Source organism: Oncorhynchus masou, chromosome 13 (assembly GCF_036934945.1).
Source record: "Oncorhynchus masou masou isolate Uvic2021 chromosome 13, UVic_Omas_1.1, whole genome shotgun sequence".
Lineage (NCBI taxonomy): Eukaryota > Metazoa > Chordata > Actinopteri > Salmoniformes > Salmonidae > Oncorhynchus > Oncorhynchus masou.
The window spans coordinates 94913868-94937916 of NC_088224.1; the positions used below are offsets into that span (position 1 = coordinate 94913868).

The following is a 24049-nucleotide window of genomic DNA, read 5'->3' on the forward strand; positions in this document are numbered from 1 at the left end:
GTGTTCTAACGTTCTTCTGTGTGGTTAATGTGTTCTAACCTCTGTGTGGTTAATGTGTTCTAACTGTTTCTCTGTTGGTTAATGTGTTCTAACTGTCTCTCTGTGTGGTTAATACTGGGTTCTAACGGTCTCTCTGTGTGGTTAATGTGTTCTAACGGTCTCTCTGTGTGGTTAACACTGTGTTTTAACTGTCTCTCTGTGTGGTTAATGTGTTCTAACTGTTTCTCTGTGTGGTTAATGTGTTCTAACTGTCTCTCTGTGTGGTTAATACTGGGTTCTAACGGTCTCTCTGTGTGGTTAATGGGTTCTAACTGTGTGGTTAATGTGTTCTAACGGTCTCTCTGTGGTTAATGTGTTCTAACTGTTTCTCTGTGTGGTTAATGTGTTCTAACGGGTCTCTGTGTGGTTAATGTGTTCTAACGGTCTCTCTGTGTGGTTAATGTGTTCTAACGGTCTCTCTGTGTGGTTAACACTGTGTTTTAACTGTCTCTGTGTACTCCAGAGCTCTGGCTGCCTCTGCTCCCATATGGCAGTTCCCTGACATGGTTCCATGTGGAGATTTCTATAAGATAGTCACCCAGGACTTCGCCAGGAGTGGACTGAACTGTGACGTTAACATCAGGAGGTCCTGGAAGGCCATCGACAACATCACAGCAACTGGTAGGATGAATTAGCCTGTCTGAATGACAACATCACAGCAACTGGTAGGATGAATGAGCCTTTTTTCAAAGCTAGTTTAAAGCCTAGTTAAGTCATGAGGACTATTTTCCTCATCTCTGTGCAGATGACGGCCTCCAATGGCTGTCCGGGGAGTTTAGCTTATGTTCCCCACTCAAGAAGAAGGACTTGGGTGGTTTTAAGGCCTGGCTCCAAGAGACCTGGGTGAATCTGGCCATGGTGGACTATCCTTACGAAGCCAACTTCCTCCAACCCCTCCCGCGCTGGCCAATACAGGTACACATATATATATATATATATATATATATATATATATATATATATATATATATATATATATATATATATCAAATTTCTATATCTTTCATAATAATGTATTCAATTGTATTACACAAGTAGAATAAGAAATCTCCAAGTATTTTACTTAGTAGCCCAATTGTTAATAATTGTCTCTACTTCCTTTAGCTGCCACATCCTCTCTGTCTCTACTTCCTTTATCTGCCACATCCTCTCTGTCTTTACTTCCTTTAGCTGCCACATCCTCTCTGTCTCTGCTTCCTTTAGCTGCCACATCCTCTCTGTCTTTACTTCCTTTATCTGCCACATCCTCTCTGTCTCTGCTTCCTTTAGCTGCCACATCCTCTCTGTCTCTGTCTCTTCCTTTATCTGCCACATCCTCTCTGTCTCTGCTTCCTTTATCTGCAACATCCTCTCTGTCTCTGCTTCCTTTATCTGCCACATCCTCTCTGTCTCTGCTTCCTTTATCTGCAACATCCTCTCTGTCTCTGCTTCCTTTATCTGCCATATCCTCTCTGTCTCTGCTTCCTATTGCTCTGCCACATCCTCTCTGTCTCTACATCCTTTAGCTGCCACATCCTCTCTGTCTTTACTTCCTTTAGCTGCCACATCCTCTCTGTCTCTACTTCCTTTATCTGCCACATCCTCTCTGTCTCTTACTTCCTTTAGCTGCCACATCCTCTCTGTCTCTGCTTCCTTTATCTGCCACATCCTCTCTGTCTCTACTTCCTTTATCTGCCACATCTCTCTGTCTCTACTTCCTTCCTTTCTGCCACATCCTCTCTGTCTCTACTTCCTTTATCTGCCACATCCTCTCTGTCTCTGCTTCCTTTATCTGCCACATCCTCTCTGTCTCTACTTCCTTTATCTGCCACATCCTCTCTGTCTCTACTTCCTTTTCTGCTGCCACATCCTCTCTGTCTCTGCTTCCTTTATCTGCTTCCACATCCCTCTCTGTCTCTACATCCTTTATCTGCCACATCCTCTCTGTCTCTGCTTCCTTCAGCTGCCACATCCTCTCTGTCTCTACTTCCTTTAGCTGCTCTGCCACATCCTCTCTGTCTCTACTTCCTTTAGCTGCCACATCCTCTCTGTCTCTGCTTCCTTTATCTGCCACATCCTCTCTGTCTCTACTTCCTTTAGCTGCCACATCCTCTCTGTCTCTACTTCCTTTAGCTGCCACATCCTCTCTGTCTCTACTTCCATCCTTATCTGCTACTTCCTTTCTGCCACATCCTCTCTGTCTCTGCTTCCTTTAGCTGCCACATCCTCTCTGTCTCTGCTTCCTTTAGCTGCCACATCCTCTCTGTCTCTGCTTCCTTTAGCTGCCACATCCTCTCTGTCTCTACTTCCTTTAGCTGCCACATCCTCTCTGTCTCTACTTCCTTTAGCTGCCACATCCTCCTGTCTCTACTTCCCTTAGCTCATCCTCTCTGTCTCTGCTTCCTTTAGCTGCCACATCCTCTCTGTCTCTACTTCCTTTAGCTGCCACATCCTCTCTGTCTCTACTTCCTTTAGCTGCCACATCCTCTCTGTCTCTACTTCCTTTAGCTGCCACATCCTCTCTGTCTCTACTTCCTTTAGCTGCCACATCCTCTGTCTCTACTCCTTTAGCTGCCACATCCTCTCTGTCTCTACTTCCTTTAGCTGCCACATCCTCTCTTCTTTATCTGCCACATCTCTCTTCCCTTTATCTGCCACATCCTCTCTGTCTCTGCTTCCTTTATCTGCCACATCCTCTCTGTCTCTACTTCCTTTAGCTGCCACATCCTCTCTGTCTCTACTTCCTTTATCTGCCACATCCTCTCTGTCTCTACTTCCTTTAGCTGCTGCCACATCCTCTCTGTCTCTGCTTCCTTTATCTGCCACATCCTCTCTGTCTCTGCTTCATTTATCTGCCACATCCCTCTGTCTCTAGCTTTATCTGCCACATCCTCTCTGTCTCTACTTCCTTTATCTGCTCTGCCACATCCTCTCTGTCTCTGCTTCCTTAGCTGCTCTCCACATCCTCTCTGTCTCTACTTCCTTTATCTGCCACATCCTCTCTGTCTCTGCTTCCTTCAGCTGCCACATCCTCTCTGTCTCTGCTTCCTTTATCTGCCACATCCTCTCTGTCTCTACTTCCTTTAGCTGCCACATCCTCTCTGTCTCTGCTTCCTTTATCTGCCACATCCTCTCTGTCTCTACTTCCTTTAGCTTCCACATCTCTCTGTCTCTACTTCCTTTAGCTGCCACATCCTCTCTGTCTCTACTTCCTTTAGCTGCCACATCCTCTCTGTCTCTACTTCCTTTAGCTGCCACATCCTCTCTGTCTCTGCTTCCTTTATCTGCCACATCCTCTCTGTCTCTACTTCCTTTATCTGCCACATCCTCTGTCTCTGCTTCCTTTATCTGCCATTTGGGACATCCTCTGTCTCTACTTCCTTTATCTCCACTAAACTGTTTGCACTCTGCCAGTATCTGTAACAGTGTCTCTGTACCAGTATCTGTACCAGTTTGGGGACCAGTACTCTGTACCACATGTATGTGTATTCTGTCTCTGTACCTTCCTGTACCAGCTCTGACATGTACCAGTATTCTGTAACAGTCTGCTGTACCAGTATTCTGTACCAGTACTCTGTACCAGTACTCTGTACCTGCTTCTGTACCAGTGTTCTGTACCAGTCCTGTACCAGTACTCTGTACCTTCCTGTACCAGTAGCTGTACCAGTACTCTGTACCAGTATCCTCTCAGTACTCTGTACCAGTACTTTACCAGCTGCCAGTATTCTGTCAGTACTCTGTGCAGTACTTGTACCAGTATTCTGCCAGTACATGTACCTCTCTGTACCAGTACTCTGTACCAGTTCCTGTGCCAGTACTTACCACATCCTGTACCAGTACTCTGTACAGTTCTGTACCAGTATTCTGTACCAGTACTCTGTACCTACTCTGTCAGTCTCTTCCTTTACTCTGCCACATCTCTCTGTCTCTGTACAGTTCCTGTACCTGCCACATCCAGTACTCTGTCTCTACTTCCAGTTTAAAATGTTGCTGTACCAAACCTGGATGTACCAGTACTACTGTACCTTTAGCTGTACCAGTACATCCTACTCTGTACCTCACTTCCTTTATCTGTAACATCCAGTCTCTGTCTCTACCCTTTATCTGCCAATACTCTCTGTCTGTGACTAGACTGTTTATCTATGGACCAGCTCTCTGTAGATCTGTTTCTGCTTCCTTTATCTGTAACATCTGTTCTCTGTCTCTACTTCCTTTATAGAATGGAAAATCAGTAGCCCACATCCTCTCTGTCTCAATACTGAAAACCTTTATCTGCCACATCCCTCTCTGTCTCTGCTTCCTTTGATCTGGACTGTACATCCTCTCTGTCTCTGGACTTCCTGTTATTTGAAGGACCCAGTGATCCCTGCCTCTAGAAGGCTGAAGACTCACATCCTCTCTGTCTCTAGCTTCATTTACTATAGCTGTTATAGAAGGCTGAAGGACTCAGTGATCTCTGACTGTAGAGGCTGTTATAGCTTGAAGGACTCTCTGATCTCTAGACTTAGAGGCTGTTATAGAAGGCTGAAGGACTCACATCCCTGGACTGTCTGTCTCTACTGAAGGACTCAGTGATCCCTTCAGCTGCTCTAGAAGGCCACATCCTCACCTGTCCTAGTCCTGTTATAGAATCTGAAGGACTCAGTGAACCCTGACTGTAGAGGCTGTTATCTGAACACTCTCTGTCCCTGGACTTCCTTTAGAAGGCTGAAGGACCAGTGATCCTCTCTGTAGAGGCTGTTATAGAGCTCTGACAGACTCTCTGTCTCTGCTTCATTTAGCTGCTCTGCCACATCCTCTCTGTCTCTACTGTCTGTTTAGCTTCCACATCCTCTCTGTCTCTACTTCCTTTAGCTGCCACATCCTCTCTGTCTCTACTTCCTTCAGCTGCTCTGCCACATCCTCTCTGTCTCTACTTCTTTCAGCTGCCACATCCTCTGTCTCTACTTCCTTTATCTGCCACATCCCTCTGTCTCTACTTCCTTTATCTGCACTACTTTTGTCTAGAAGGTTTGACAGTAGTGCCCTGGACTGTAGAGGCTAATCCATGGTGCCATTTGGGACTTGTTCGTTTTCTTCTTCTCTTGTGGTTGTGAGGATTCTTTCCTCCACTAAACCCTGTTTTGTCTGACCTGGCAACAGTATTCTGTAACAGTATTCTGTACCAGTATTCTGTACCAGTACTCTGTCCCAGTATTCTGTACCAGTACTCCCTGTACCAGTATTCTGTACCAGTACATCTGTACCAGTACTCTGTCCCCAGTATTCTCTCCTCCCCAGTACTCTGTAGCCAGTATTCTCCTAAACAAAGCTCCCTCCTCAGTACTCTGTCCCAGTATTCTGTAACAGTACTCTGTAGCAGTACTCTGTACCCCTCCTAATTCCTCCCTGAAAAGTACTCTCCCTCCCCCTCCTCCCTTACCAGTATTCTGTACCAGTACTCTGTACCAGTATTCTGTACCAGTACTCTGTACCAGTACTCTGTACCAGTATTCTGTACCAGTACTCTGTACCTCCTACTCTCCTACTCTGTACCAGTATTCTGTAGCAGTACTCTGTACCAGTACTCCTCCTCCTACCCCTCCTCTCCTACCAGTCCATTCTGTACCAGTCCTCTGTACCAGTCCTCTGTCCAGTATTCTGTCCAGTCCTCCTCCCCCTCCAGTACTCCTGTACCAGTATTCTGTACCACCTCCCCTCCCCTACTCTGTCCCAGTACTATGTACCAGTACCCTGTAACAGTACCCCCTGTCCCCCAGTACTATGTACCAATACTATGTGCCAGTACAAGCAGCCACAGTCTCTCCAGCAGCCTGCCAGTACTATGTGCCAGTACTAGAACAGGGCAGGCCAGTACTATGTACCATGTATATGTGCCAAGTACGATGTAACAGTACGATGTAACAGTAACGATGAAAACAGTACTATGTAATTTGATGATATCAACCGTATACTTTTTAATTGTTAAAGCTGCAATATGGCACTTTTTTGGAAGTTGTCCAAATGGGACATAGAAATGTGAGTTATAGATCTGTCATTCTCAGGCCAGTCTAAGAAGCAGTAGATCTGTTTCTATGCTTCCTGTTTTTAAATGTTGTTTTTTGCCTCTTTTACGTCAAACAGCTGGATATATCATACACTTTTTAGTATGGAAATATATAAATTATTTGACCGTATGTTCCGCCCCCTGACCACCCACTCAGAGAAAACATGTAGGGTGTTTATAGAAGGCTGAAGGACTCAGTGATCCCTGGACTGTAGAGGCTGTTTTAGAAGGCTGAAGGACTCAGTGATCCCTGTACTATAGAGGCTGTTATAGAAGGCTGAAGGACTCATTGATCCCTGGACTGTAGAGGCTGTTATGGAAGGCTGAAGGACTCAGTGATCCCTGGACTGTAGAGGCTGTTATAGAAGGCTGAAGGACTCAGTGATCCCTGGACTGTAGAGGCTGTTATGGAAGGCTGAAGGACTCAGTGATCCCTGGACTGTAGAGGCTGTTATAGAAGGCTGAAGGACTCAGTGATCCCTGTACTATAGAGGCTGTTTTAGAAGGCTGAAGGACTCAGTGATCCCTGGACTGTAGAGGCTGTTATAGAAGGCTGAAGGACTCATTGATCCCTGGACTGTAGAGGTCATTTATGGAATATCTGCCAGGCTGAAGGACTCAGTGATCCCTGGACTGTAGAGGCTGTTATAGAAGGCTGAAGGACTCAGTGATCCCTGGTGTGTCAGAGGCTGTTATGGAAGGCTGAAGGACTCAGAGATCCCTGGACTGTAGAGGCTGTTATAGAAGGCTGAAGGACTCAGTGATCCCTGTACTATAGAGGCACAAAGAAGGCTGAAGGACTCAGTGATCCCTGTACTATAGAGGCTGTTAATAGGCTGAAGGACTCATTGATCCCTGGACTGTAGAGTGCTGTTATAGGGAAGGCTGAAGGACTCAGTGATCCCTGGACTGTAGAGGCTGTTATAGGGATAGGCTGAAGGACTCAGTGATCCCTGGACTGTAGAGGCTGTTATAGAAGGCTGAAGGACTCAGTGATCCCTGGACTGTAGAGGCTGTTATAGAAGGCTGTCAGGACTCAGTGATCCCTGGACTATAGAGGCTGTTATAGAAGGCTGAAGGACTCAGTGATCCCTGTACTGTAGAGGATGTTATAGAAGGCTGAAGGACTCAGTGATCCCTGGACTATAGAGGCTGTTTATAGAATAGGGCTGAAGGACTCAGTGAATCCCTGGACTATAGAGGCTCTTATAGGGAAAGGCTGAAGGACTCAGGTAGGGCTCCCTGGCCTGTAGGAGGCTGTTAGGGAAGGCTGAAGGACTCAGTGAATCCCTGGACTGTAGAGGCTGTTATAGAAGGCTGAAGGACTCAGTGCTCCCTGGCCTGGTCAGGAGGCTGTTATAGAAGGCTGAAGGACTCAGGGATCCCTGGGTTGTAGAGGCTGTTATAGATAGGGCTGAAGGACTCAGTGATCCCTGGACTGTAGAGGCTGTTATAGGATAGGCTGAAGGACTCAGTGATCCCTGGACAGGTAGAGGCTGTTATAGAAGGCTGAAGGACTCAGTGATCCCTGGAATAGGGCTCTGGTAGAGGCTGTTAGGGAAAGGCTGAAGGACTCAGTGATCCTGGACTGTAGAGGCTGTTATAGAAGGCTGAAGGACTCTAATTAGTGAATCCCTGGACAGGTAGAGGCTGTTATAGGGAATGGGGCTGAGGTAGTGCTCAGTGATCCCTAGGGACTGTCAGGAGGCTGTTATAGAAGGCTGAAGTGACTCAGTGATCCCTGGACTGTAGTGCTGTTATAGGGAATAGGGCTGAAGGACTCAGTGAACCCTGGACTGTAGAGGCTGTTATTAGAAGGCTGAAGGACTCAGTGAACCCTGGACTGTAGAGGCTGTTATAGAAGGCTGAATGACTCAGGGATCCCTGGGCTGTAGTAGTGCTGTTATAGGGGAAAGGGCTGAATGACTCTGACCCAACAGCTCCTCTGACACGTCACGTCCCCAACCAAGGAATGGGGCACCATTGACCCTATACCCTGAACCCTAAACCCTAAACCCTAGGGCCCTGCTCGGGTGTGCTCACCCTCCTGGGTAGTGCTCCAACCATCCTGTGAGTTATATGAGATGCCCACTGTTCTGTTACTTTTTCATTAGTAGAAATATATCAACTTAAAGGGAATTTGTGGTCCTCATCGGTAGTATATAAATCCTAAATCGGGTAGTGCTCTAGTGGTGCAGCAGGTTAACAGACACGGAGTGCTAAAGGGACATTTGGAGCCGTTGTGGCTCAGTGCCTGTAATGTAGGGCCTGCCCTATGGGTGGTTTAGGGTTTAGGGCCAGTGAGTTTTAATAGGGAAAGGGCTAATGTGATTATGTGAGTGACTGTGGGAAGGGGTATTGAGGTAGTTTAAAGGGGGAAATCTGTTGGCAAAGATGAATAGGGACTAATCGGGTAGTGCTGAAAGGGGAATAGAGAGGAGATGCTCTTTAGGCAATTGCTGGACGTAGTTTTCTTTTTCATGGTATAAATCTGTGGTTCAGACATGCCTGTTGCTCTAGGGCCTGGTCCTTCTCTAATTAGGAATATCCTCTGGTCGGTATCCTCCCTAGGGAATAGGGCTCCCCTCGGGGTCCCTTCCTAATTAGGGAATCCTCTGGTCGGGGTAGTCCTCTAATTAGGGAATCCTCCTCCATCTCTAATTCCTCCTCCTCGGGTAGTGCCTAATTAGGGAATCCCTCTCCTCGGTAGTGCTCCTAATTAGGGAATAGGGCTCTGGTCGTGCTCTAATTAGGGAATAGGGCTCCTCCTAGTCCTCTAATTAGGAATCCTCCTCCCTAGTGCTCCTAATTAGGAATCCCTCTCCTCCTCCTAGTGCCTCCTCCATCTCCTCCTCCTCCACCTTCCTCCTCCTCTGGTAGTGCCCTCCTCCTCCCCCTCGGGTAGTCTCTAATTAGGGAATAGGGCTCTGGTCGGGTAGTGCCTCCTCCTCCCCCTCCTCATCCTCATTAGGGAATCCTCCCTCCTCATGCCTCAATTAGGGAATCCTCCCCCTCAGGTAGTCCCCTAATTAGGAATCCTCCCTCAGGTAGTCCCTCCTAATTAGGAATAGGGCTCTGGTCAGGTAGTCCCTCTAATTAGGAATAGGGCTCTGGGTCAGGTAGTCCTCCTAATTAGGGAATAGGGCTCTGGTCAGGTAGTGCCTCCTAGGGAATAGGGCTCTGGTCAGGTCCCCCCCCTCCTAGGGAATAGGGCTCCCTCCCCTTCCTCCCTCAAGGGAATAGGGCTCTTCCTAGTGCTCCTAATCTAGGGAATAGGGCTCCAGTCTCCTCCTCCCTCTCCTCCCCCCTCCCCCCTCCCCTCCTCCTGGTCCTCCTCCTCCTAGGGAATCTCCTCCAGTGCTCTCCTCCTCCTCCAGGGTAGTGCTCCTCCACCCCCCTCCCCTCCCTCCTCCCTCAGGTAGTGCTCTAATTAGGCACCTCCTCCCCCTCCTCCTCCTCCCCCTCCTCATCCTTAAGGGAATCCTCCCCTCCTCATCCTCTAAACCTCCTCTGGTCCCCTCTAATAGGGAATAGGCTCTGGTCAGGTAGTGCTCCTCCCTGGTCAGGTAGTGCTCCCCTCCTAGGGCTCTGGTCAGGTAGTCCCCCCTAATTAGGGAATAGGGCTCCCCCTGGTCCCCCTCCTAGGAATCCTCCTCCTCAGGTAGTCCTCTCCTCCCTCCCCCTCCTCCTCCTCCTCCCCTCCTCCCCCTCCTCCCCTAGCCCGCCTGTAGACAAAAGCCTCAGTAAAGCCTCCATTCTGCCAGAACTCCAGTCCAACGTCCTAACAAGCAGCCACAGTCTCTCCAGCAGCCTTTACAAAGACTGACAGAACAAAAACAGCTCGCAGACAGAACAGGGCAGGCAGCAAACTCTGCTGCTACCATGACAACTACCAATACAGTAACTATGTCTGAAAGCAAACCACGAACGATGAAAAAAATACATTAAAAAAAAATCCCATTTTAAATGTATCTCAACTGCAGTAATTGTTACTATAGATGAAACAGTCACTTTCGTAAAGTTGAGAAGTTGTCCTGGGAGGGTGAGAATGAGGCGGAGGGGGGAAACCAGGTCGATAAATCTTTTAACAACTAAATATGTCTCCTCGCTATGCTAAGCGCAGAGCTATACATTTAAATGAAGCCTTTAGTTTCATTCCACTCAAGTTCATATGTAAATTAGACACTACATTTTTTTAAGTGAAATGTTTTATGAGAAAACAACCGGTAAACAGCTCTGGGCAGAGACACAGAGACACAGAGACACAGAGACACAGAGAGACAGAGAGACACACAGAGAGAGAGAGAGAGAGAGACAGAGAGAGAGAGAGAGAGACATGGTTGAGCCATTTGGATTTGGACTGAAATGGAACTGAGGTGTTTGTATTGTAAACTAAGTGCTTTAAAAGGTTACCTATGAAAGAGAGTCTTACTTATTACCTACTATTACTATTTAATTAGCGGAGAAGTATTTTCACTCTGCCGTTGTCTGAGGTGCCAATTCATTAGTAATTGTTCCATGTTTGTGCCTCGTGTGACAAACACTGACCTAATAAATCCTGTATTTAGTATACTGAGACAATAATGGTCATTTCTAAGCCCTGGGATAAACTATCTGCCAACTTTAAAAATAATCTGTGATATCTTTTGTTGTTTTTGTTCCCAGGTGGTGTGCAAGCACCTTGGCTTTGACCCCTGGGGTAGCAGTGTGTCAGACTACCAGCTGTTAGGGGGCATATCTGAAGCTGCTCGAGTCTACTTCAACTACACAGGAAACTGTCCTTGCCCAACACCTCCTCTACGGCTACAGGGAACCTGGGCTTCATCGGCTGGTACTACCAGGTAACACAAACTCACAGTAGTGTTCTGTGTAGTGTGTAGTGTTCTAATTAGGAATAGGGCTCTGGTCAGGTAGTGCTCTAATTAGGAATAGGGCTCTGGTCAAGTAGTGCTCTAATTAGGGAATAGGCTCTGGTCAGGTAGTGCTCTAATTAGGGAATAGGGCTCTGGTCAGGTAGTGCTCTAATTAGGGAATAGGGCTCTGGTCAGGTAGTGCTCTAATTAGGGAATAGGGCTCTGGTCAGGTAGTGCTCTAATTAGGAATAGGGCTCTGGGGTCAGGTAGTGCTCTAATTAGGAATAGGGCTCTGGTCAGGTAGTGCTCTAATTAGGGAATAGGGCTCTGGTCAGGTAGTGCTCTAATTAGGAATAGGGCTCTGGTCAGGTAGTGCTCTAATTAGGGAATAGGGCTCTGGTCAGGTAGTGCTCTAATTAGGAATAGGGCTCTGGTCGGGTAGTGCTCTAATTAGGGAATAGGGCTCTGTCCCTGGGGTAGTGCTCTAATTAGGGAATAGGGCTCTGGTCAGGTAGTGCTCTAATTAGGAATAGGGCTCTGGTCAGGTAGTGCTCTAATTAGGGAATAGGGCTCTGGTCAGGTAGTGCTCTAATTAGGGAATAGGGCTCTGGTCAGGTAGTGCTCTAATTAGGGAATAGGGCTCTGGTCAGGTAGTGCTCTAATTAGGGAATAGGGCTCTGGTCAGGTAGTGCTCTAATTAGGGAATAGGGCTCTGGTCAGGTAGTGCTCTAATTATATGGACCATCTAGTCTGTTCCTCTATATGTACCCTCTAGTCTGGTCCTCTATATGGACCCTCTAGTCTGGTCCTCTAGTCTGGACCTCTATATGGACCCTCTAGTCTGTTCCTCTATATGGACCATCTAATCTGATCCTCTAGTCTGGTTCTCTATATGGACCATCTAGTCTGGTCCTCTAGTCTGTTCCACTATATGGACCCTCTAGTCTGGTCCTCTATATGTACCCTCTAGTCTGGTCCTCTATATGGACCATCTAGTCTGGTCCTCTAGTCTGGTCCTCTATATGGACCATCTAATCTGATCCTCTAGTCTGGTTCTCTATATGGACCCTCTAGTCTGGTCCTCTATATGGACCATCTAGTCTGGTCCTCTAGTCTGTTCCACTATATGGACCCTCTAGTCTGGTCCTCTATATGTACCCTCTAGTCTGGTCCTCTATATGGACCATATAGTCTGGTCCTCTAGTCTGTTCCTCTATATGGACCCTCTAGTCTGGTCCTCTATATGTACCCTCTAGTCTGGTCCTCTAGTCTGGTCCTCTAGTCTGTTCCTCTACATGGACCCTCTAGTCTGGTCCTCTATATGGGACCTCTATATGGACCCTCTAGTCTTGTCCTCTATATGTACCCCTAGTCTGGTCCTCTAGTCTGTCCCCTATATGGACCCTCTAGTCTGGGCCTCTAGTCTGGTCCTCTATATGGACCCTCTAGTCTGGTCCTCTATATGGAACCTCTAGTCTGGTCCTTTAGTCTGGTCCTCTATATGGACCCTCTAGTCTGGGCCTCTAGTCTGGTCCTCTATATGGACCCCCTAGTCTGGTCCTCTAGTCTGTCCCTCTATATGGACCCTCTAGTCTGGTTCTCTAGTCTGGTCCTCTATTTGGAACCTCTAGTCTGGTCCTCTAGTCTGGTCCTCTAGTCTGGTCCTCTATATGGACCCTCTAGTCTGGACCTCTATATGTACCCTCTAGTCTGGTCCTCTATATGGACCCTCTAGTCTGGTCCTTTAGTCTGTGCCTCTATATGGACCCTCTAGTCTGGTCCTCTATATGGAACCTCTAGTCTGGTCCTTTAGTCTGTTCCTCTAGTCTGTTCCTCTAGTCTGGTCCTCTAGTCTGGTCCTCTATATGGAACCTCTAGTCTGGTCCTCTATATGGACCCTCTAGTCTTGTCCTCTATATGGACCCTCTAGTCTGGTCCTTTAGTCTGGTCCTCTATATGGACCCTCTAGTCTGGTCCTTTAGTCTAGTCCTCTATATGGACCCTCTAGTCTGGGCCTCTAGTCTGCTCCTCTATATGGACCCTCTAGTCTGGGCCTCTAGTCTGGTCCTCTATATGGACCCTCTAGTCTGGTCCTCTATATGGAACCTCTAGTCTGGTCCTTTAGTCTGGTCCTCTATATGGACCCTCTAGTCTGGGCCTCTAGTCTGGTCCTCTATATGGACCCTCTAGTCTGGGCCTCTAGTCTGGTCCTCTATATGGACCCTCTAGTCTGGCCCTCTGGTCTGGTCCTCTATATGTACCCTCTAGTCTGGTCCTCTAGTCTGGTCCTCTATATGGACCCTCTAGTCTGGTCCTCTATATGGAACCTCTAGTCTGGTCCTCTATATGGATCCTCTAGTCTGGGCCTCTAGTCTGGTCCTCTAGTCTGTTCCTCTATATGGACCCTCTAGTCTGGTCCTCTAGTCTGTTCCTCTATATGGACCCTCTAGTCTGGTCCTCTATATGTACCCTCTAGTCTGGTCCTCTAGTCTGGTCCTCTATATGGACCCTCTAGTCTGGTCCTCTATATGGAACCTCTAGTCTGGTCCTCTATATGGTCCCTCTAGTCTGGTCCTCTATATGGACCCTCTAGTCTGGTCCTCTATATGGACCCTCTAGTCTGGTCCTCTATATGGAACCTCTAGTCTGGTCCTCTAGTCTGGTCCTCTATATGGACCCTCTAGTCTGGTCCTCTAGTCTGGTCCTCTATATGGAACCTCTAGTCTGGGCCTCTAGTCTGGTACTCTATATGGCCCTCTAGTCTGGGCCTCTAGTCTGGTCCTCTATATGGACCCTCTAGTCTGGTCCTCTATATGGACCCTCTAGTCTGGACCTCTAGTCTGGTCCTCTATGTGGACCCTGTTAGCCAATGCAGTTAAATGTTTAGATGTCTGAAGAGCAGTAGGTCACCTTGGTTTCAGTCCTTAACAGCTCCTTTCCCCCTGTCCCTCCCCCAGGCGTGTACAGAGATGGTGATGCCTCTCTGCACTGATGGGGTGCAGGACATGTTTGAGCCCCAGGACTGGAACTTCCAGGCCTTCTCAGACGAGTGCAACTCCCTGTTCGGGGTGCGTCCTCGGGCTGACTGGGCAGCGACCGTCTACGGAGGACTGGACATCGCTTCTCACAGCAACATCATCTTCAGGTAAACTAACACCTGCTGATTTTACTGAGCGAGGGACAGATGTAACTGGAGATTGCGACTGAAATGGTTCCCGGACACGTCAATCTAACTTGGACATGCCGAAGTACAGCCCTCGCCATGTGTTATTCACGGTAATCAACAGGTTCTCATGTCTTAATGCTTAAATAATATACTGTTACCCAATAGAGGTTTTGCCAGGTTCAGGTATTTAAATTAATACACTGTTACTCAGAGGTGCAGGTATCTTAATTAAAACACTGTTACCCAATAGAGGTTCAGCCATCTTAATTAATACACTGTTGCCCAATAGAGGTTCAGCCATCTTAAATAATACACTGTTAACCTATAGAGGTTTTGCCAGGTGCAGGTATCTTAATTAAAACACTGTTACCCAATAGAGGTTCAACCATCTTAATTAAAACACTGTTACCCAATAGAGGTTCAACCATCTTAATTAAAACACTGTTACCCAATAGAGGTTCAGCCATCTTAATTAAAACACTGTTCAACAAGCATTTCTCAACGGCTGGCCATGCCTTCCGCCTGGCTACTCCAACCTCGGCCAACAGCCCCCCCCCCCCCCGCAGCTACTCGCCCAAGCCTCTCCAGGTTCTCCTTTACCCAAATCCAGATAGCAGATGTTCTGAAAGAGCTGCAAAACCTGGACCCGTACAAATCAGCTGGGCTTGACAATCTGGACCCTCTATTTCTGAAACTATCCGCCGCCATTGTCACATCCACTATTACCAGCCTGTTCAACCTCTCTTTCATATCGTCTGAGATCCCCAAGGATTGGAAAGCTGCCGCAGTCATCCCCCTCTTCAGGGACCCAAACTGTTACAGACCTATATCCATTCTGCCCTGCCTATCTAAGGTCTTCAAAAGCCAAGTCAACAAACAGGTCACTGACCATCTCGAATCACACCGTACCTTCTCCGCTGTGCAATCTGGTTTCCGAGCCGGTCACGGGTGCACCTCAGCCACGCTCAAGGTACTAAACGATATCATAACGGCCATCGATAAAAGACAGTACTGTGCAGCCGTCTTCATCGACCTTGCCAAGGCTTTCGACTCTGTCAATCACCACATTCTTATCGGCAGACTCAGTAGCCTTGGTTTTTCTGATGACTGCCTTGCCTGGTTCACCAACTACTTTGCAGACAGAGTGCAGTGTGTCAAATCGCAGGGCATGCTGTCCGGTCCTCTGGCAGTCTCTATGGGGGTGCCACAGGGTTCAATTCTCGGGCCGACTCTTTTCTCTGTATATATCAATGATATTGCTCTTGCTGCAGGGGATTCCCTGATCCACCTCTAAGCAGACGACACCATTCTATATACTTCCGGCCCGTCCTTGGACACTGTGCTATCTAACCTCCAAACGAGCTTCAATGCCTTACAACACTCCTTCCGCGGCCTCTAACTGCTCTTAAACGCTAGTAAAACCAAATGTATGCTTTTCAACCGTTCGCTGCCTGCACCTGCACGCCTGACTAGTATCACCACCCTGGATGGTTCCGACCTTGAATATGTGGACATCTATAAGTACCTAGGTGTCTGGCTAGACTGTAAACTCTCCTTCCAGACTCATATCAAAAATCAAATCCAGAATCGGCTTTCTATTCCACAACAAAGCCTCCTTCACTCATGTCGCCAAACTTACCCTAGTAAAACTGACTATCCTACCGATCCTTGACTTCGGCGACGTCATCTACAAAATAGCTTCCAACACTCTACTCAGCAGACTGGATGCAGTTTATCACAGTGCCATCCGATTTGTCACTAAAGCACCTTATACCACCCACCACTGCGACTTGTATGCTCTAGTCGGCTGGCCCTCGCTACATATTCGTCGCCAGACCCACTGGTTCCAGGTCATCTACTATTCCATGCTAGGTAAAGCTCCGCCTTATCTCAGTTCACTGGTCACGATGGCGACACCCATCCGTAGCACGCGCTCCAGCAGGTGTATCTCACTGATCATCCCTAAAGCCAACATCTCATTTGGCCGCCTTTCGTTCCAGTTTTCTGCTGCCTGTGACTGGAACGAATTGCAGAAATCGCTGAAGTTGGAGACTTTTATCTCCCTCACCAACTTCAAACATCTATCTGAGCAGTTAACGGATCGCTGCAGCTGTACATAGTCTATTGGTAAATAGCCCACCCATTTTCACCTACCTCATCCCCATACTGTTTTTATTTATTTACTTTTCTGCTCTTTTGCACATCAGTATCTCTACCTGTACATGACCATCTGATCATTTATCACTCCAGTGTTAAATGGGCAAAATTGTAATTATTCGCCTACCTCCTCATGCCTTTTGCGCACAATGTATATAGACCCTTTTTTCTACTGTGTTATTGACTTGTTTATTGTTTACTCAATGTGTAACTCTGTGTTGTCTGTTCACACTGCTATGCTTTATCTTGGCCAGATCGCAGTTGCAAATGAGAACTTGTTCTCAGCTAGCCTACCTGGTTAAATAAAGGTGAAATAAAAATAAATAAAATACTCAATAGAGGTTCAGCCATCTTAATTAATACACTGTTACCCAATAGAGGTTCAGCCATCTTAATTAATACACTGTTACCCAATAGAGGTTCAGCCATCTTAATTAAAACACTGTTACCCAATATAGGTTTAGTCATCTTAAATAATACCCTGCTGTTCTCTGGATCCATGATGCTGATTGGACAAGCAGCGTTCCAAGCCGTGCTGTTTTGGCCGTGACAGGCACACTATGCCTGCAAACAGTTTCCATCTGAAATTACCTCTGCGCCTCCATAAGAATATCATGGTCATAGATGTGGTGGAGGAGTCAGTGGAACGAAGACTTCCATTGTCCAGACGTTCCATTGTCCAGACGTTCCATTGTCCAGACGTTCCATTGTCCAGACGTTCCATTGACCAGACGTTCCATTGTCCAGACGTTCCATTGACCAGACGTTCCATTGTCCAGACGTTCCATTGTCCAGGCGTTCCATTGTCCAGACGTTCCATTGACCAGACGTTCCATTGACCAGACGTTCCATTGACCAGACGTTCCATTGACCAGGCGTTCCATTGTCTAGGCGTTCCATGTATCCGGGCGTTCCATGTATCCGGGCGTTCCATGTATCCGGGCGTTCCATGTATCCGGGCGTTCCATTGTCCAGGCGTTCCATTGTCCAGGCGTTCCATTGTCCAGACGTTCCATTGTCCAGGCGTTCCATTGTCCAGGCGTTCCATTGTCCAGGCGTTCCATTGTCCAGGCGTTCCATGTATCCGGGCGTTCCATGTATCCGGGCGTTCCATGTATCCGGGCGTTCCATGTATCCGGGCGTTCCATGTATCCGGGCGTTCCATGTATCCGGGCGTTCCATTGTCCAGGCGTTCCATTGTCCAGACGTTCCATTGTCCAGACGTTCCATTGTCCAGGCGTTCCATTGTCCAGACGTTCCATTGTCCAGGCGTTCCATTGTCCAGGCGTTCCATTGTCCAGGCGTTCCATTGTCCAGGCGTTCCATTGTCCAGGCGTTCCATTGTCCAGGCGTTCCATTGTCCAGGCGTTCCATTGTCCAGGCGTTCCATTGTCCAGGCGTTCCATTGTCCAGGCGTTCCATTGTCCAGGCGTTCCATTGTCCAGACGTTCCATTGTCCAGACGTTCCATTGTCCAGGCGTTCCATTGTCCAGGCGTTCCATTGTCCAGATTGGCTCACATTCAACAAATCTGATCTAACAAAGTGGATATTCTTCAAATGCTACATGATTTGTGTGGTGTAACAGGCCCACAAAATGGTTACTTAAGTCCGATTTGGATATACAGTTGAAGTCGGAAGTTTACGGACACTTCGGTTGGAGTCATTAAAACTCGTATTTCAACCACTCCACAAATTTATTGTTAACAAACTATAGTTTTGGCAAGTCGGTTAGGACATCTACTTTGTAATCTACTTGTACACAAGTAATTTTTACAACAATTGTTTACAGACAGATTATTTCACTTATAATTCACTGTATCACAATTCCAGTGGGTCAGAAGTTTACATACACTAAGTTGACTGTGCCTTCAAAACAGCTTGGAAAATTCCAGAAAATTATGTCATGGCTTTAGAATCTTCTGATAGGCTAATTGACATCATTGAGTCAATTGGAGGTGTACCTGTGGATGTATTTCAAGGCCTACCTTCAAACTCAGTGCCTCTTTGCTTGACATCATGGGAATATCAAAAGAAATCAGCCAAGACCTCAGAAAAAATTGTGGACCTCCACAAGTCTGGTTCATAGATGGGAGCAATTTCCAAACGCCTGAAGGTACCACATTCATCTGTATAAACAATAGTACGCAAGTATAAACACCATGGGACCACTCAGTGGTCATACCGCTCAGGAAGGAGACGCGTTCTGTCTCCTAGAGATGAACGTACTTTGGCGCAAAAGTGCAAATCAATCCCAGAACAACAGCAAAGGACCTTGTGAAGATGCTGGGGGAAACAGGTACAGAAGTATCTATATGCACAGTAAAACGAGTCCTATATCAACATAACCTGAAAGGCCGCTCAGCAAGGAAGAAGCCACTGCTCCAAAACCGCCATAAGAAAGCCAGACTATGGTTAACAACTGCACATGGGGACAAAGATCATAATTTTATAGAAACGTCCTCTGGTCAGATGAAACAAAAATAGAACTGTTTGGCCATAATGACCATTGTTATGTTTGGAGGAAAAAGGGGGAGGCTTGCAAGCCGAAGAACACCATCCCAACCGTGAGGCATGGGGGTGGCAGCATCATGTTGTGGGGGTGCTTTGCTGCAGGAGGGACTGGTGCACTTCACAAAATAGATGGCGGAAATTATGTGGATATATTAAAGCAACATCTGAAGACATCAGTCAGGAAGTTAAAGCTTGGTCACAAAGGGGTCTTCCAAATGGACAATGACCCCAAGCATCCTTCCAAAGTTTTGGCAAAATGGCTTAAGGACAACAAAGTCAAGGTATTGGAGTGGCCACCATAAAGCCCTGACCTCAATCACAAAAGTTGTGGGCAGAACTGAAAAAGCGTGTGCGAGCAAGGAGGCCTACAAACCTGACTCAGTTACACCAGCTCTGTCAGGAGGAATGGGCCAGAATTCACCCAATTTATTATGGGAAGCTTGTGAAAGCAACCTGAAAATTTTTACCCAAGTTAAACAATTTAAAGGCAATGCTACCAAATACTAATTGAGTGTATGTAAACTTCTGACCCACTGGGAATGTGAGGAAGGAAATAAAAGCTGAAATAAATAATCCTCTCTACTACTATTCTGACATTTCACATTCTTAAAATAAAGTGGTGATCCTAACTGACCTAAGACAGGGAATTTATACTAGGATTAAATGTCAGGAATTGTGAATAATTGAGTTTAAATGTAGTTGGCTAAGATGTTTGAACTTCCATCTTCATCTTTATTTGCTGCCTGGGGTGGCAGCGTAGCCTAGTGGTTAGAGCGTTGGACTAGTAACCGGAAGGTTGCGAGTTCAAACCCCGAGCTGACAAGGTACAAATCTGTCGTTCTGCCCCTGAACAGGCAGTTAACCCACTGTTCCCAGGCCGTCATTGAAAATAAGAATTTGTTCTTAACTGACTTGCCTGGTTAAATAAAGGTAAATAAATACACCAGGTGTAGGTAGACCTTACAGTGAAATGCTGAATACAACAGGTGTAGTAGACCTTACAGTGAAATGCTGAATACACCAGGTGTAGTAGAACTTACAGTGAAATGCTGAATACAACAGGTGTAGTAGACCTTACAGTGAAATGCTGAATACAACAGGTGTAGTAGACCTCACAGTGAAATGCTGAATACAACAGGTGTAGTAGACCTTACAGTGAAATGCTGAATACAACAGGTGTAGGTAGACCTTACAGTGAAATGCTGAATACAACAGGTGTAGTAGACCTCACAGTGAAAGGCTGAATACAACAGGTGTAGTAGACCTCACAGTGAAATGCTGAATACAACAGGTGTAGTAGACCTTACAGTGAAATGCTGAATACAACAGGTGTAGTAGACCTTACATTGAAATGCTTTACTTACAAGCCTCTAACCAACGAAGCTGTTTAAAAAAATATGGATAAGAATTATAAATAAAAGTAACAAGTAATTAAAGAGCAACAGTAAAATAACAATAGCGACGCTATATACAGAGGAAGTGGCTGCTAAATGCTAACTCCCATTCGTGTAAGCTGGTTAGCATAGCTAGCATACAGAACTCAGTGGTGTTAGTCAAAGTTGTGTTTTAACTGTAATGCCTTTGATTGGTGACGATAATATCAACATTTATGGGGGTTGACATCCATACAAGAATATACTCTGATTTTTACCTCAACATAATGTGAAATACACATACAGTGCCTTGCGAAAGTATTCGGCCCCCTTGAACTTTGCGACCTTTTGCCACATTTCAGTCTTCAAACATAAAGATATAAAACTGTATTTTTTCGTGAAGAATCAACAACAAGTGGGACACAATCATGAAGTGGAATGACATTTATTGGATATTTCAAACTTTTTTAACAATTCAAAAACTGAAAAATTGGGCGTGCAAAATTATTCAGCCCCTTTACTTTCAGTGCAGCAAACTCTCTCCAGAAGTTCAGTGAGGATCTCTGAATGATCCAATGTTGACCTAAATGACTAATGATGATAAATACAATCCACCTGTGTGTAATCAAGTCTCCGTATAAATGCACCTGCACTGTGATAGTCTCAGAGGTCCGTTAAAAGCGCAGAGAGCATCATGAAGAACATAGTACGTGCCATTGTGTTGATGTTATTCCATGTAGGTTAAGCCTGATGTTATTCCATGGAGGTTAAGCCTGATGTTTTTCCATGTAGGTTAAGCCTGATGTTATTCCATGGAGGTTAAGCCTGATGTTATTCCATGGAGGTTAAGCCTGATGTTATTCCATGGAGGTTAAGCCTGATGTTATTCCATGTAGGTTAAGCCTGATGTTATTCCATGTAGGTTAAGCCTGATGTTATTCCATGTAGGTTAAGCCTGATGTGATTCCATGTAGGTTAAGCCTGATGTTATTCCATGGAGGTTAAGCCTGATGTTATTCCATGGAGGTTAAGCCTGATGTTATTCCATGGAGGTTAAGCCTGATGTTATTCCATGTAGGTTAAGCCTGATGTTATTCCATGTAGGTTAAGCCTGATGTTATTCCATGGAGGTTAAGCCTGATGTTATTCCATGGAGGTTAAGCCTGATGTTATTCCATGTAGGTTAAGCCTGATGTTATTCCATGGAGGTTAAGCCTGATGTTATTCCATGGAGGTTAAGCCTGATGTTATTCCATGTTAACTCTACTTCACCGTTTGATCCTCCTTCCTTATGTGATTGGTTGATCCCTCTCCTCTAAACTCTCACAGTAACGGAGGACTGGACCCGTGGTCAAGTGGTGGGGTGACCCGAAACATCTCGGACTCGGTGGTTGCCATAGTGATACCTGACGGAGCTCACCACCTGGACCTACGCTACAACAACGAGTATGACCCTCACACCGTCCTCTCAGCCCGCATCCAGGAGGTGGAATACTTCAAACTGTGGATCACACAGGCCAGGAAACTACAAATACCAGGTTAAATCAGTCTGAACTACAACTGCCAGGCTAAATCACTCTGAACTACAACTGCAAGGCTAAATCATTCTGAACTACAACTACCAGGTTAAATCACTCTGAACTACAACTCCCATGCTAAGTCACTCTGAACTACAACTACCAAGCTAAATCGCTCTGAACTACAACTACCAGGTTAAAGCACTCTGAACTACAATAACTAAATCAAAGCAGAACTAAAACTGCCAGACTAAATCACTCTGAACTTAAACACCCAGGGTTGGCCTGAAATGTCACCCTATTCCCTATATAGTGCACTACTTTTATCCAGGACCCCCTAGGACTCTGGTCAGAAGTAGGGCACTAGATGCAGCCCCAGCCTCTCAGACTACCTGAAGCTGAAAGACCATAGCATATAACACGTAGCTTTGTTGCGATGCCCTCTCTAGCATACTACTAAGAAGGGAGCAATGTATTGAACGTGTATTCTAAGTGATATGCTAGTGTGGACATTGAAACTAAGGCTTTGTTTGCATCCCAAAAGTGACCTTATTCCCTATGTAGTGCACTACTTTAGACCAGAGCCCTATTCCCTATGTAGTGCACTACTATAGATCAGAGCCCTATTCCCTATGTAGTGCACTACTTTTGACCAGAGCCCTATTCCCTATGTAGTGCACTACTTTTGACCAGAGCCCATATGGACCCTGTTTAAAAAGGAGTGCACTATGAAGGGAATAGGGTGCCATTTAATATCAACGTTCTCTACCACCAGAATGTACTGATGTATTTTCAGCGGAATATTGAGTTTAAGGAAGATCTTTAATGGCTGTGGCTGTTAAGTAATGTCCCTTTAATGGCTGTGGCTGTTAAGTAATGTCCCTTTAATGGCTGTGGCTGTTAAGTAATATCCCTTTAATGGCTGTGGCTGTTAAGTAATGTCCCTTTAATGGCTGTGGCTGTTAAGTAATATCCCTTTAATGGTTATGGCTGTTAAGTAATGTCCCTTTAATGGCTGTGGCTGTTAAGTAATGTCCCTTTAATGTCTTACTGCTATTGTACACCAATAATCAGGTTTAGTTAAGTAACTATTTCAACGTTGATTTATTGATTTCAATGATTGCTTACAGTGTTCTCTGTTTCGTGCCAAAGTCTCTCTATTAAGGGTGTCAGAAAAGGGCTAGAATATCAAATGTTAAAAAACAAAATAAATATTTTCTTAATTTGAAAATTAAAGACATTGTCACATAACACCAGATTAGATCATTCAGTTACAGTATTTATGAATTGTGTTTAATTGAAGTTTGATAGCTTACACATACTGTATACCAGAACAACAATTGTGTTTATTGGATAATTAGTACAATTCTTTTTATTTATTTAACAACTCTCAGGAAAAACGTATGCTTTTTTTTGGAAGTGTTTACAATTCTTTGTAATTGACTATTTCTGTTAAACTAGAATTAGCATTAGTCAGGGATTCTAAAGGTTTTTCAAAAACAATTGATAACATTCACTTGTAGTTTACAGTTTTTATACTACGGCCTGAGTTGTATTTGGTCCAGAAATTGACCCATATTTAACAACGGCAGCAGAAGGGCTGGACCCAGCAGTTTCTCTCAATGTCGTGTTGACATGTTTCATTGACTTTAATGGTTATGGCTGTTAAGTAATATCCCTTTAATGGCTGTGGCTGTTAAGTAATATCCCTTTAATGGTTATGGCTGTTAAGTAATGTCCCTTTAATGGCTGTGGCTGTTAAGTAATGTCCCTTTAATGGCTGTGGCTGTTAAGTAATATCCCTTTAATGTCTTACTGCTATTGTCATGTGTTGTTCCCAGATTAAAAGCAATGTTATTTTGATACTGTTTTTGTCTATCTTTGCAACTCTAAACTCACAAACGGAATACTTGCTAAATAAATAATGTGTGTTCTACACTGAACATTCCAAAGATATTGACATTAGATGGAGTCATTGGCGTGACAATTATTCATATGTAAACATGCTGAACATCAGAGGGCTGCTTCTATAATCTATATATTCATCCTGTCACGCTGAGCGTTCCCCGTCACGCTGAGCGTTCCCCGTCACGCTGAGCGTTCCCCGTCACACTGAGCGTTCCCTTTAACACTGAGCGTTCCCCTTCACACTGAGCGTTCCCCTTCACGCTGAGCGTTCCCCGTCACGCTGAGCGTTCCCCGTCACGCTGAGCGTTCTCCGTCACGCTGAGCGTTCCCCGTCACGCTGAGCGTTCCCCGTCACACGCTGAGCTGACGCTGAGTCCCTTTAACACTGAGCGTTCCCCGTCACGCTGAGTCCCCGTCACGCTGACACTGAGCGTTCCCCGTCACACTGAGCGAGCGTTCCCGTCACCCACACTGACGCTGAGCGTTCCCCGTCACGCGC

At 45.9% G+C, this 24049-nt stretch overlaps 1 pseudogene; it reads left to right on the plus strand.

Annotated features, from left to right (window-relative positions):
• Positions 1-380: 380 nt before the first annotated feature.
• LOC135553493 (lysosomal Pro-X carboxypeptidase-like) lies at positions 381-23505 on the plus strand (annotated as a pseudogene).
• The last annotated feature ends 544 nt before the right edge of the window (positions 23506-24049 follow it).